At 38.4% G+C, this 16,373-nt stretch overlaps 2 pseudogenes; both read right to left on the bottom strand.

Annotated features, from left to right (window-relative positions):
* Positions 1–1,720: 1,720 nt before the first annotated feature.
* On the bottom strand, positions 1,721–2,683 carry LOC137732999 (zinc finger protein 2 pseudogene; annotated as a pseudogene).
* Positions 2,684–5,244: 2,561 nt separating this feature from the next.
* LOC148690151 (uncharacterized) lies at positions 5,245–10,021 on the bottom strand (annotated as a pseudogene).
* Between the last annotated feature and the right edge of the window lie 6,352 nt (positions 10,022–16,373).

The raw sequence follows: 16,373 nt of genomic DNA, 5'->3' as shown, positions 1-16,373 counted from the left end.
ACCACTTTAGGTGGTTCCGACTCGTAGGTGACCCGTGATTATTCGCCCAGTCTTCACGTGATCGTAGCACTTATGTACACCCAGGCCTGTCGTACAGACCACTTTAGGTGGTTCCGACTCGTGGGCAGGTTTAGATATTGAGATTGAGATTTGAGCTCTAGATGCAGCCGTACAGGTCACGTTAGGTGACTCCGGCTGCTAGATTACATGATATTGATTTGATTTATACCTGGGCACTTGCATATCATTATGAGATTTCGGCATGGCATATTATTTGAGCATGTTTGGCATATGTATTATGTGTTTATATTTTCTGGGAAGTATACAGGTTTTACGGCGAGGGGTTAGAAAGTATTTTATAAATGGTTTTTGAAAGCTTTGTTTTTGCCCACTCACACTTTTGTTTTGCGGCCCTCCAGGTTCTAGTTGAGTAGCAGTTCCGGTGGTTTCCCAGAGGGCTTGTTCGGCACTTCTGATAGACACCTATCATTGTAGGGTCACCTTCGGGTGAACTATTGTCGCAATTTCTTTTGGACTGCTGTAGACCTGCTCTGAATTGTGTTTCACTTACGCTAGCACTTGTTTAGTACTTTGTTTGCTAGTTTAGTTTTTAATTATTCGTACTTATATATCATTACTTTATTAGCTTCCGCACGTGCACATGGCTACGTCACCTTTGTGTGACGGCCAGCATGCTTCGATCTCGGTCGGGGTGTGTCACTTAGGGGCCCGACGTCCTCGTCGGCACATTTCCGGCCAGGGATTGGCTCTGATACCAATTTGTCACATCCCGGCCCGGGGCGGATCACTTCCCGGGCCCGCTCCACCACCGTAGCACGATATTGTCCGCTTTGGGCTTACCATTCCCTCACGGTTTTGTTTTTGGGAACTCACGAGCAACTTCCCAGTGGGTCACCCATCATGGGATTGCTCTAGCCCCCTTCTCGCTTAACTTCGGAGTTCCGATGGAACCCGAAGCCAGTGAGCTCCCAAAAGGCCTCGTGCTAGGTAGGGATGGGAATATACATTTAAGGATCACTCCCCTGGGCGATGTGGGATGTCACAGGTATTCCTCTTCACTTGCAAGCGACATGTTTGATATTCGATTCTTGTCCAAGATGAATTTGAACCATATTATTGCTAGCCCATTGTGAGGCTAAGCGCATAACCTAAAATTTTTAGCCCTTAAAATTTAATTTTTAGCTCAGAAACAGGTTTTCTACTCCAACCCTTCTAGCTTAAATCTTTTAGCCTGAGATTATTAAAGAATAAATTTAGGCTAATTTTTTCTTTTAAAGTAATTAAAAAAAAAATATTATGTACACTATTTTAACCTAAAAATATTTAAATTATGATAAATATTGAAAAATCACTAAATTTGGGTGAATTTTGAGTTAAATAATTTTTTTAATTATTTTAGCCGTTGGATTTAAATTTGGGCCGTTAAATCCTTTTTTTTTTACCATTAGATTTGATTATATTCGATCTGAGCCGTTAGATTCAATAAATCCTGAAAGACATGCATATGTGGGTGAGGTCCCGCTGATGGTGCCCACACCATTTTTTGGGCCAAATCTTGGGGGGAATTTGGTTTTTGTTAGGCTTTTAGCTTTTTGCCCACACATTTAGCATGGGTGGGAATAAAACCTAAAAAATAACATTTAGCCCAGGGTTGAGTTTGGTCTTAGGGGTATGATAATAGCGTTTGTTAAAAAAAAAAAAAAAAAAAAAAAATTTACCATCTTATTTTTCAGATTGTTGTCTCTGAAATGAATAATCTGCATTCAGCTCCACACTCACTGAATTTTGGGAATCGAATTATATGATTGGACACTATACATGAAAGTCGATGAGATCATAACACATGCTATTTTAAAATTTTAATGTGTGCAATTGACGAAACAACTCAAAGCCTCAGAGATAAGTCAAGGTGGCAAATACCCTCCTCAGCATTCTCAGGTCTGTATCCACAGTTCATTTGACCAACAAACCTACCGGCATGTCCTTGATGTACTTTCAACCCACCAAGATGTGCCTCCGGAAACTCCCTTGCATGACTAGCACCTGAATCGCTGCTGCAGCTGTAGTTAGGTACGGGTCGTTGGTTCATGCTACCATGAGCTTGGGCCGCGGAACTTAGCCGCTCTCTGCTTTTCTTGGCTAAAGTGCGCTCGAGTTTGTGAGCATTTTGGTGGCCTCCAAGTGCTTGGGAGCTGTAAAACTTTCTTTGGCAGTAGTTGCATGAAAACATGCGCTTGGGTTCCGATGACGGACTAAAAGAAGAAGATGAGGAAGAAGTAAATGATGGCTCCAGGACAAGCTCCAAGTTCGGTTCGTTGTTGGGTAGGCTTAGATGAAGAGAAGTATTTGGCTGAAAATCCATGTGAGAGAGAGAGAGAGAGAGAGAGAGAGAGAGAGAGAGAGAGAGAGAGAGAGCGAGAGAGAACTAACTCGGGTTAGGGCAGGGGAGTTTGAAGAGAAATGATGAATGTAAAGTATATCACGTGGCTCAAAGCATCACCGATCGATCATGTAGCCATAAATAGTAAATGAAGTGAAATAGAATGGCCCTTATAATGTCAGCAATGTCTCAATGAGTGAGTCTGAGAGAGAGAGACAGTTAGCTGCAAAGATCAGTTGAGAATCGAAGTGTTGTCGCCTCCATCAATGGCACCATTTCAATCCTTGTCGATCCATGCGCAAATTAAATATTTCCACTGTATTCCTCTATAAAAAATTAATTTTAAGTAAAAAATTAGAAGATAATGTCGCAAATGCTTATATTTACGTATTGAATCTGGATTACACATTCAAATTAGCTAACATTTTATATTTTTCTCTTTATGTCAAAAGTAATTCTCTTTGTTTAATATAATACAGTAGTTTCTGTAATTGATGTTAATAATTCGTTTACCCATCTAATCATGGGTCCAATTCCTCTTGATCATTCACCATCTCCTCTTATCTCTAAGCGTTAGAGATCATGCAATATCTTGTCAAGTTTCTATTATAAGTAGTTAATTGGAAACAAGATAAACCATCTTAACTAGACTAAACAAGGCACATGATAATTGATAATCACCATGCAGATTTGATAAAGTTCATACGCATGCCATGGTGCAGTGAACCACCGTTTCGATTATTTATAAAGAGTACTAATTAAGTCCCCTTACACTGAACCCGTTCAATACAAATTATACATGCAACTGATGTGAAAATTATGTTGCCACACAAATTAAACCCTATTTGTAACAATTGTAGTAATGATGTAAGTAGGGATCGTTCTAACCGGGGATTAATTAGAGGTGCTAATCTAATATAAATTGACTTAAAAACACAAAAACTAAACTTAAAGACTCTAACAAGACTACTATGACTCAAAACAGATTTGAAACACTCAAAACTGCCTAAAACAATCAAATTGACTCAAACAGAAACTAAAACGTGAATTGGACGAATTTGGAAGTGTTTGTGACTCCAAATACTTAAAAATACAAAATAAGACAGATTTGAATGATTAAGACTCAACAAAATATGGGGGGATTGTGTTTGGACGAAATTAAACTTAATGGGCAGATTATAAAGAAAACAGATTGTAAGACAAATTTGTGATGAATCAATGGATGATGGAATAGCTAAGGGGTTCTTCTCCACACATGAAATATATGCAATGTAAATCAATTTCCAGTTATCAATTCAATAAGATATGAACCTCGACACTCCAAGTTAATTAGGTCCGCTTAAATCAACCTTCAGATTTCCCTAGAATCATTGAATTGGATGAATATGCATCACAAACAAATTATTCCTAACAAGTTCTCTATATGAATAGCATGATAAAGACACAAGTTAGAATCATTACGTTCTTTGGAAATCATAAGCATCGACAAGGCATTTGTAACTATGAAAAGCATGATACTCCTGCCAGGAATCTACTTAACACGATCGTGACTAGCGACCTTCACTACTTGTGGATATAAATTCATAACTATTAGGTGAAACAAATTTATATCCTAGCACCAAATTCAAGCATGCAAATTAAGCGTGCACTCTCAATCAACATACAAGAATAAGTTCTAAATCAAACGGTTAAGCAAATTGTATTCAAGACTTATGCAACGATAACTGGAAGTAATCAACTTATTTCACATATATAATCATGGTTTCGAATACACCCTTAGCCAAAACGAATTTAGCCAATCATTCTCAAAGCAAAACAGAGATTACATGAATTAGACATTGAAATATAAGATAGAATACACCTAAAATTGTTCAACAACTCAGAATGAAGAGCCAAACAATTGTGTGAAACTGTCTACTTTCCTTTGCTTGTGGCAGATTGGATGATGATGGTTCCTGGGCTGTTTGGATGATATAGAATGGATTTTGGGGGGTGTAGGTTGAGTATGGATGAGTGTTTGATGGTTGGAAGGTGGTGGAGAACTCGGCAAAGAGGGTGGAAGGAGGTGGAGCGGCTGCTTGTATTTTCTGGGCGCTAGAATGGTGTTTTGGGGTGTTTTTCTGCCCTAGGGTGTTAATGGACGAATTTCTGTGATGAATGATGGATGGCTGCCTAGGTTATGTGTTAAGGGGTGCGGCTGCTTAAGGTTTATATATGTATAGCATGGTACAAACCCTAGGAATCATAATTAGGGTTAAACCTAGCAGATACAAGTGATTAGGGCCCTTAGGGCTTGCGGCAAAGGTTGGGAACTTAAGTCCTAGCCCAATTGGTTTCAGATATGGACTTAAACAATCCAAATCCAAGGGAAAAAGGGGCAAATAAAATCAGAATCCAATTAGAAATAGGTTTAAGAATTTTCGTCCAAAATTGGGTCTTCTAGAAACTAAGTGTCTTGTGGCTGATTTTGGGTATTCTAGAAGGCATAAAAGGGGGGGGGGGGGGAAGGTGTGGCACCCTTTTAGGGTCAGATAGGGCTTCTAGAAATTAGATTTTTAGGTCCACTTGTAGCTAGGATTAAGGTGGAACAAGATTAGGTTAGGACAAGATAGGATAAGGTTTGGATAAGATAAGGTTGGATAAGGTTTTGGATAATGTTTCCTCTTTTCTTGCACTTTCCTTATCTTCTTTGTCATGAACTTTCCTTTTCTGATTTGTAGCATGATTCTAACCTCTTTTGACTCCAAATTCGTCCATCCACCTTGCACCATATACAAGTTATCCATAATAAGCCCAAAACTGCTCTAAAAGGCTCTAAAATGCATCCTTTCGCCAAATACGTCTTATGAACCTGAAAACACACAAAGAAAGCTTAAATAACTAAGAACTAATAACATAAAAGCACTAAAACAAGCAAATTAAGTCGCATATATATGCTCCTATCAAATTCCCCCACACTTAGCTTTTGCTAGTCCTCGAGCAAAACGGAAAAACAAAACAAAACCTAAACCTTCCAACAATGGTCTCAGGGATTCTTAATGCACATGACATGTTCAAGATCATTACTCACATAGATTTTAGTCATCCTGACGCTTAGGCACATACGTAATCATAATCACTACTTACTAGTTCTCATTTAATCAATTTAAAACAACATTTGAATGTAGTAATATGCCTCAGAGAATTCACTTAATTCCTTACAAGATACTCTCTTATTTTCACACAGAATTTCTGGTTACACACCTACACTAAGTATATGTGAGAAGATTGATGTAAATATGAAACTAAACACCCACATATGTTTATAACAAGGAAAGCACTTTTCTGGAATGTATATGAATATGATCTCATGAAAGGAATGCTACTAATTAGATGCGAGAACCAGGGACACCATATGCTTACATCAATTCCAAACTCCACATTACTGAAAACATAATGATCAAGATTGAAGCATAAGGGTTGTAACGGGTTAAGGGTGATTGGCTAACAATGAAAGGTAAGGATAACAAACGTTCTTTAAGCAATAGCAAGCAAAGTAATGAAATTTGACACTTAGAATCACTTATGATTGCAGAAACTCACTTAGACACACAAGGGGAAAATTCACACAACTCTTAGGGCCATATTCCACGTTTTGGACCCTTTCTTCAACTACCACAAACATGTGAGCATATTTTCACTTATTTCATACTCTTTTTCTTTCTTTTCACAACTTTTTCTTTTCTTTTTCTTTTTTCCACGATTTTTTTTTTTTTTTTTTTTTTTCATGCCTTATTTCTTTTCGTGGCATATCAACACACACACACACAAATTCCCCCACACTTGTTTTGCATAATCGAAAGGATTCCCTCTAAGTCATGCTTACTATGCTTCACGAACAAGGGTATGGGTGGTCCTAATCTAGGCTATCTAGGGATGATATGGGTAAACAAAGAACAAAGGCTAACAATGGCTCAATGGGGGTTATGACCTACAATATATAGTGCATGGGTTGGCTGTTTGGTTGATGGCTTCACTACACACTTCATCTTGATATATATTATGCAATCAATATCATGCGTTGAATGAAATGGATGCAAGTTCTAGCATTTGGAACTAAGTGACGAAACGCCTTCTAATTAGCAACCAATCAAGAATAATGAGATCATGCAACGAGTTTGAAAACAAGAATCACAGAATAATACTCTCCAAAGAATGTTTAAAGCTCAAGTCTCTCAGGGTTGTAATGTTATTCTAAGTTCCTTCCTTCAAGCATATTACAAAAACTTATTTTTTTTCCTTGGGATTAAACATGAATTCATAAACAACAACTATAATCAAGTATAAACCAAGAATATATCAAACTTCCATCCATGTTTATAACTCTCTTTCACAGCCATGCACATAAAAATCAAATCCTCATCATTGTGTTGGAAGGTATCCTAAGACACAAACACACAAAAACAAACACAAAACTAACTCAAACTGACTCTTTTTAGTTGTTTCAAACTGTTTTTCGGATTTTTTCAAAATAACACATAAAAAGACTTCAAAACATGTTAAAAACACTCAAAAACAGTGGGAAACAAGTTTAGACATGTTAGGTGGTAATACCCTACGAATTTCATGCAAAAATAGCTCAAAACAGAATGTTACCCCCCCCCCCCCACACTTAAACTAAACATTGTCCTCAATGTTTAAGACTAAACTAACAGCAAAGGAAAACACAAATAAACACGTCACACATAACATAAAGTAAGCAACAAAGGAAAAGGTTTAGGGACGCAAATCTGAGTTTGGAGCGATTCCCAAGTTCTTCCTTTGTTGATTGCATGGGTTGCCTCCCAAGTAGCGCTTTCTTTTACGTCTTGTAGCCGGACGATGCCCCATTGATCAACCTTCATGGGAACCCACGGCATGGAGAGTGATGTCCTCCACAACCTGCCCTTCAACATTTGCATAATATGGCTCAATGAATGGGAGGGGATAGTGATCCTTCCTGATGGTAGTGTTTTGGTTTCGAAAGTCCATGTAAATGCTCCCACCACCTTGAAATCGGTTGGGCACCTGCACCAAAGAAGGTAACAACTTATTAGTTGAAATGGGAATTGAAATTGGGATTGAAGACTTACAAACATATTGTGGTGAAGGCTCAAACGTGGCCCTATCAACAATGTCACTATGGCTACTTTCGGCCGTATTGGGTGGTTGTAGGGCAATCACTCCAAGTTCCTCTCCAATGGTGGTTCTTGATACATCCTTCTTGATAGGTGTGGATCCTTTCGGCCCTATATCCTTATGCACATCAATGGCAAAACAAGAATGACCATCATTAGGATTCTTAATAGAGTCATAAACATTGAATTTAATTATATCACCACCAAACTCCATTGTTAGTGCTCCCTTGGCCACATCAATCTTTGTTTGGGCTGTTTTCATGAACGGACGGCCTAGCAAGATTGGCAATGATGGAGCATGGCTCAAATCCTCCATTTCTAAGACATAAAAATCTGCAGGAAAGATGAGATGATTGACCTGCACTAAAACATCCTCAAGGACTCCATTGGGATAAACGTTAGAACGATCGACCAATTGAATTATAACGCCATCTTGTTTTAACTCACCAAGGTTCATAGATGCATAAATGGAATATGGCATGACATTAATAAAAGCACTTAAATCTAACATGCATTGTTCAAATCTAGTGTTTCCAATTATGCATGGGATAGTAAAGCTCCCTGGATCCTTACACTTTGGAGGTAACTTTCGTTGCAAAACCGTGGATACATTTTCACTTACTTTCACAACTTCTTTGTTTGAAATTCTTTTCCTAGTTGTGCATAACTCTTTTAAAAACTTTGCATACCTGGGCACTTGCTTAATAGCTTCAAGTAAAGGAATGTTTACTTGGACTTTTCGAAAGGTATCCAAAATGTCCTTGTCGCTTTCTTCCTTCTTCGATTGTGCAAATCTGCGAGGGAAAGGAACATTGGGCAGATTAGTGTTCAAAATCACAACATTTGGGACAACCTTACCTAAGGTGGACGGATGGGAGTGCTTAGATGGCTGCGGCATGGGTGGTGCCACCCTTGCCGTGGGGTAAGTTTACTTCTCTTCTTCGATTTGTATCTTCTCATCTTCCTTGTTTCCCACTTCTTTTCCACTTCTTAGTGGGATAGCTTTTGCAGATTCGAAACCATCCTTGGGATTGACCACCGTAGTGCTTGGTAACTTACCATTTTCACGGAATTGTCCCAAAAATTCGGCCATTTGGCCCATTTACTTCTTTAGCTCATTAACCTCCTTTGCTTGGTTCTGCATTCCCTGCGCCATTGTGGTTAGTAACTGATATGTTTTATCGTCATTCATAGACGTACCTAGGTTGCTTTGGGATGATTGTGCTTGAGGAGGTAGTTGTGGTGCCATTGGGCTTGGAAAGAAACCCGGGGGTTGTCGGAATCCACTTTGTTGGGCATATTGTGGTGCATCTCTCCATCTGAAATTGGGGTGGTCACGCCATCCCTGATTGTATGTATTGGAGAAAGGATCACCCCTTGGTTGGTTTTGATCCCCATAACCCACGGCATTGGCAGATTCCCACCCTCCATTCTCAATTAACTAAGGGCATTGATCAGATTGGTGTTCTTGAATGGAGCATACACCACAGATTGTAGTTCCTTGCGTTTTGGGGCCTTCAACAAACTGCGATAACATAGATGTAAGGTTAGCCATTTGGGATTGTAACTCAGAAATAGAACTTACCTCATTTACATGATGTGGCCGTGGGGTGTCTCTCTGCCCAACACCTTCATATTGTTGTGCATTGAGTGCTCGATTAGCAATGAGAGTTTTGGCATCCCTGGGTGTCTTGTCCACTAGTGTTCCTCCGGCAGATGCATCCAACATTTGCCGTTCAAGTGGTAAGAGACCTTCGTAAAAATATTGAAGAAGTAGCTCCTCCTTCATTTGGTGTTGTGGACATGAAGCAACAAGAGTTTTAAAACGTTCATAATAAGTTGGAAAAGATTCACCTTGGCTTTGCTGAATTCCACTAATCTTCTTTCGAAGAAGAATGACTCGTGATGTCGGAAAGAACTTCTCTAAGAAGGCTCGCTTCATACTCTCCCATGATGTGACAGTTCCGGGAGCCAACTCATACAACCAATCCTTGGCCTTCTCCAACAAAGAAAAAGGAAAAGCCTTCATCTTCAATATGTTGCTGTCCATGTTCACCGGTGTCATACTTGAGCATACGACTTCGAACTCCTTTAAATGCTTATTGGGGTCCTCCATTGATAACCCATGGAACTTAGGTATATGATGTAGCAAACTGGACTTCAACTTCAACTCATCGGTCTTCTCAGGGGCTGCCCTAGGGTATTGGATGCAAAGAGAGGCTGCATTGGCCAAACCCGAGGCAGAAAGCTCCTTGATGGTTCGATTGTCTGCTGCCATGGTTGGTACTTCCTCTTCAAACCTTGCCGTGGCCTCCTCTTCAACCTCAACTTCTTGCTCTTCTAATTCAGGTTCGGGACTAGGAGGAGTAGACTCTTGCAATTTCTTTTTCCTTCTCAAAGTCCTCTCGAAATCACCGTCAAAGTCGAAGATATGCTCACGAACAGGTTGTGAGCTACGGGTCATAAACTAGTACCTACACACAAGAGCAAACAAGGTTAGTAACCAACTTAATAGACTCGGCACAAGTAAGGAAATAATGTGCCTATACACGGCACAAAAACAAAACACACACACACGGTGCAAAATTTAAAAACAAAACGGAAAACAAAACAATTTAAACAGGACTCAAGACAAGGGATTAGCAACTTTGCTAATCCCCGGCAACGGCGCCAAAATTTGATGTGAAAATTATGTTGACACACAAATTAAACCCTATTTGTGACAATTGTAGTAATGATGTAAGTAGGGATTGTTCTAACCGGGGATTAACTAGGGGTGCTAATCTAATATAAATTGACTTAAAAACACAAAAACTAAACTTAAAGACTCTAACAAGACTACTATGACTCAAAACAGATTTGAAACACTCAAAACTGCCTAAAACAATCAAATTGACTCAAACAGAAACTAAAACGTGAATTGGACGAATTTGGAAGTGTTTGTGACTCCAAATACTTAAAAATACAAAATAAGACAGATTTGAATGATTAAGACTCAACAAAATATGGGGGGATTGTGTTTGGACGAAATTAAACTTAATGGGCAGATTGTAAAGAAAACAGATTGTAAGACAAATTTGTGATGAATCAATGGATGATGGAATAGCTAAGGGGTTCTTCTCCACACATGAAATATATGCAATGTAAATCAATTTCCAGTTATCAATTCAATAAGTTATGAACCTTGAAACTCCAAGTTAATTAGGTCCGCTTAAATCAACCTTCAGATCTCCCTATAATCATTGAATTGGATGAATATGCATCGCAAACAAATTATTCCTAACAAGTTCTCTATATGAACAGCATGATAAAGACACAAGTTAGAATCATTACGTTCTTTGGAAATCATAAGCATTGACAAAGCATTTGTAACTATGAAAAGCATGATACTCCTGCCAGGAATCTACTTAACACGATCGTGACTAGCGACCTTCACTACTTGTGGATATAAATTCATAACTATTAGGTGAAACAAATTTATATCCTAGCACCAAATTCAAGCATGCAAATTAAGCATGCACTCTCAATCAACATACAAGAATAAGTTCTAAATCAAACGGTTAAGCAAATTGTATTCAAGACTTATGCAACGATAACTGGAAGTAATCAACTTATTTCACATATATAATCATGGTTTCGAATACACCCTTAGCCAAAACGAATTTAGCCAATCATTCTCAAAGCAAAACAAAGATTACATGAATTAGACATTGAAATATAAGATAGAATACACCTAACATTGTTCAACAACTCAGAACGAAGAGCCAAACAATTGTGTGAAACTGTCTCCTTTCCTTTGCTTGCGGCAGATTGGATGATGATGGTTCCTAGGCTGTTTTGATGATGTAGAATGGATTTTGGGGGGTGTAGAGGCACGGCAAGGGGTGTAGGTTGAGTGTGGATGAGTGTTTGATGGTTGGAAGGTGGTGGAGAACTCGGCAAAGAGGGTGGAAGGAGGTGGAGTGGCTGCTTGTATTTTCTGGGCGCTAGAATGGTGTTTTGGGGTGTTTTTCTGCCCTAGGGTGTGAATTGGCGAATTTCTATGATGAATGATGGATGGCTGCCTAGGTTATGTGTTAGGGGGTGCGGCTGCTTAAGGTTCATATATATATATAGCAGGGTAAAAACCCTAGGAATCAGAATTAGGGTTAAACCTAGCAGATACAAGTGATTAGGAACTTAAATCCTAGCCCAATTGGTTTCAGATATGGACTTAAACAATCCAAATCCAAGAGAAAAGGGGGCAAATAAAATTAGAATCCAATTAGAAATAGGTTTAAGAATTTTCGTCCAAAATTGGGCCTTCTAGAAACTAAGTGTCTTATGGCTGATTTTGGGTATTCTAGAAGGCATAAAAGGGGGGGCAAGGTGTGGCACCCTTTTAGGGTCAGATAGGGCTTCTAGAAATTAGGTTTTTAGGTCCACTTGTAGCTAGGATTAAGGTGGAACAAGACTAGGTTAGGACAAGATAGGATAAGGTTTGGATAAGATGAGGTTGGATAAGGTTTTGGATAATGTTTCCTCTTTTCTTGCACTTTCCTTATCTTCTTTGTCATGAACTTTCCTTTTCTGATTTGTAGCATGCTTCTAACTTCTTTTGACTCCAAATTCGTCCATCCACCTTGCACCATATACAAGCTATCCATAATAAGCCCAAAACTGCTCTAAAAGGCTCCAAAATGCATCATTTCGCCAAATACGTCTTATGAACCTGAAAATACACAAAAGAAGCTTAAAGAACTAAAATAACTAAGAACTAATAATATAAAAGCACTAAAACAAGCAAACTAAGTCGCATAAATATGCTCCTATCAGCAACTACCGATATGTTATTGGTCAAACTTCTCTGTGTCCTGAAGTTTTTCAAGTACTTTGATGGCTGTTTCCATTTTATGATAAATACTTTCAAAGTTCAATAGCGTCAATACAAAGCATATCTGTTGACTTGTATAGTTTTCTATGATTTAGGATTTTCTAGTTTAGGATAGGTTCTGTGTAATTTGGGAGAAATCTCTTTGTAATCTCTTGTAATTATTCTTCCATATTTGGTTAGGCTTAGGATTGTATATTATATCTCTTCCTGAGAAGAATAAACATATCATTCAAAGCGTTCTCTTCTTGGCACCAGAGCCTAGGTTAGAGAAAAGAAAAAAACAGTGCGCTGTGCGCAGACCCATAACCATCAGCCACGCAGCCAGTTGTGCAGCACCGTCCGACCAGCAAGCGACTTTGTCATTATTGACCTCGAGTCCACTGCGCCGACCCATGCATCCACCTACCACGACTCGTTGCTACATCATGGAGCCATATCCGATTGCCTTAGATCGAGCTTGACCTATAACCCACGAACTTGTACATTGCCGTAACCACCCCTCGGACCTAAAACCACAAAACTCTTTTCACCATACCACCATCTGACGAGTGTCTAGACCTCTACAACCTGCTTTGTACACCACCTCGATTTAAAACCCCAACCATCTGCAATCTGCACCCACACAGGCCTATTGCTGCTCTAGATTGCAGTGAGTTTAGCTGTCAATATTTTTGTTTGTATGAAGAAGACATTGGACAAAGGGCAAAGAGACAAAAGAGAAAGGAAAAATTGGCTTTTTTGCTTTAGGCCCACACAGGCTAGAAAAAGTGATTGGTTTTAGTTAAATTATAACTTCTTAATTGGCTATTTATGGTTGGTGGGCTATCTTGCTTATTGGCCCGTGCTAATTGAAACTGCTTAGGCTCTTTGGATATTTGGGCTGTGTTAATCACCTACTGACGTATTGGTTAAAGTTGCTTAGGAATGGCAGTCTGATGCGATATAAAATAGCACACAAATTAAACCCTCTTTTTTATAGTTGTAGTATGTGAAAGTAGGGATCGTTCTAGGTCGGGGATTAGGAGGGATTGCTAATCTACTCAATTTTAAACTCTAAAACACTAAACTAGACTCAAAAATAGAAAACTAGACTCTAATGACTCAAAACAGCGCAAAACAAGCAAATTGACTCAAAACAGAAACTAAGGGTGACTTTGGATGAATTTTGATTTAACTTGATGCAAAACACTAAAAGAAACAAATTAAACAAGTTCTAACTAAGTAAAACACGAAATATTAAAGGGGGATTAGTTTTGACGAATTTAAAGTAAAAGCAAACAGATTTAAAGACTCTAAACAACTTTGGACGAAATTAGGTGTTTTAATGGGTGAATGGCTAGCTAGAGGGTTCTTCTCTACACATGGCACATATGCATACAAATCGATTTCCAATTATTATTCCAATAAACCATGAATGGCAATGCCCCAAGTTAACCGTGAACAACACTAATTAACTCTTAGATTTTCCTAATTTCATTGAATTGGACTCAGCGACGCAACCAAATTATTTTTATCAAGTTCCCTATATGAACAGCATGCTAGAGATCCATATCAAAGATCATTAAGTTCTATGAAAATCATAAGCATTGGCAAAGCATTCTTAACTATGAAAAGCATGATACTCTTGCCGGGAATTTACTTAACGTGATCGTTACTAGCGACCTCCACTACTTGCAAATATAAGTTTATAACGATTAGGTGAAAATCCCTTATATTTTAGCATCAAATTCATGCATGCACACTAAGTGTGCACCCTCAATCAACATACAAGAATAAGTTATCAATCAAGCAGTTAAGCAAATCACATTCATGTTTTGCGAAACAATAATTGGATGAAATCAATTCATATCACATATATGTTCATGGCTTTGAATTCTCCTCTAGCCAAAACGAGTTTAGCTCCTCATGTTCGCACTTAAACAAAGATAATTAAATTTAAACATTGAAAACAAAAGATTGAATACACCTAGAAACGCTCCAACAATCCAAAAGTCTTGAATGGTAGGTACGACTCCAAGGGTCTTTTCTCCTTTCTCCTTGTAAGGCTGCAGCATAAGGGATTTTTGTGTATATGATGGATGTGTGGTGTGTTGTGGATGAGTGGTTCGAATTGTGGTGATGGGTGGCTGAATGGTTGTTTGATCAATGGGTCCTCATTTTGTGCGGCAGAAACATAAAAATAAAGGGAAAAGGCAAGGCATTAATTAATTAATTTTGGGAAAGATTTGCTTTCCAAATCCAAGAGGGAAAAGGGAAAGGGATATACGGCAGGATCCTAGAGAGAAAAGGAAAGGGATTTGCACGGCAAGGGAAGGGGTTTCTAGATGGAAAGGTGCATCTCCCTTTAGGAATGGGATTTGGCCTTCTAGAATCATTTATTTAAATGTCCTAATATAATTAGGGATCCTGATTGCAACTGGAACAAAAGTAGTGTAAGATTAGGATTTGGCTAAGACAAAATAAGGAAGTTTGGCTCATGTTTCATTCTTTCTTGCTGAGCTCCAAATCTTCTTTGTCTTGAATTAATTCTTCCATCTCTTTAGCATATTCTTAGCCCTTCTTGAACTTCAAATTCGTCCATCCACCTTGCTCCATGCATGTGCTATCCATTCCAAGCCCAAAACTGCTCTAAAATGCTCCAAATTACCTTTTCTTGCCACTTTAGCCAATTGAACCTACAACATACGAAAATAACTTAAATCACTATAATAAATAGAAACTAACTCACTAAATGCAAGGAAATAAGCTAACAAAGTTGCATAAATATGCTCTTATCATAGTCTAGACTTGTACCTCTCCAAATCGATCCAACCGACTCGGACATGAGAATAAGACCATGCGTACCTCATTTCTTGATGCAAAGGTAGGTTTTGAAAATATAGTTGTGAAAGTGTCTGCCTCTACTAATACAGATAACAATGATAAGGCTTTAAAAGTTTCTGCCTTTGTTACGAATAATACATGGATAATTGATTCTAATGCTACTGAACATATGACTTGTGATTCTAAACAGGTACAAACCCTAAAACCATCCACCAAAACTATCGTGAGTGTCACGAACGGTAATCCTGCCCCTATTATTGGGAAGGAACTGTCTCCCTTTCAGATACCCTTAGTCTTGATACCGTGCTTATTGTTCTTTCTCTTGACTATAATTTATTATCTATTGCTCAAATGATTGTCTCCCTGCATTGTCTTGTGATTTTTTGGCCTTCTTTTTGTGTTTTTAAAGACATTCGGTCTCGCAAGACAATTAGTTATAGTATTAGGAAGGGGAAGCTCTACTACTTGGAGCTGACATCGAACAATACCCAAATGTTGACTCAAGCTCTTGCCGTGGAAGGAAATTAGGGGGATAGGAATAAAGCTTCAGAGATTTGGTTGTGTCATTGTCGACTTGGACATGCTTCGTTCGATTATCTGTGGAGGTTGTTTTGTAGCCCATTTGTTAAGCATGATATTTCTAACTTTAAATGTGGTGTTTGTGAAATGGCTAAAAGTCATCATACTTCGTTTCTGCCTAGTTTGAATAAAAGTTCAATCCCCCTTATGATAATTTATTCCGATGTTTGGGGACTATTGATGTGCTAAATAATAGCACTCAAATTAAACCCTCTTTTTGACAATTGTAGTATAGATATAAGTAGGGATCGTTCTAGGCCGGGGATTACGAGGGATTGCTAATATAATGAAAACTAACTCAAAGATACAAAAATCTGCTTCAAAACACTTAAACAAACTCAAAAGACTCTTAACTAAACTTATATGACTCAAAACAAACTTAAAAGACTCAAAACAACACAAAACAATAAAAAAGATTCAAACTAGACACTAGGACTCAATTTGGACGAAAATAGAATTGGTTTTGACTCAAAACACTCAAAAACACTAATTAGGACAAATTTGACACAACTAAATAAAGGGGATTGGGTTTTTGACGAAT

Source organism: Pyrus communis, chromosome 16 (genome assembly GCF_041283825.1).
Source record: "Pyrus communis isolate YQ-2024b chromosome 16, ASM4128382v1, whole genome shotgun sequence".
Taxonomy (NCBI): domain Eukaryota; kingdom Viridiplantae; phylum Streptophyta; class Magnoliopsida; order Rosales; family Rosaceae; genus Pyrus; species Pyrus communis.
This window is presented reverse-complemented; position numbering and strand designations above follow the sequence as displayed.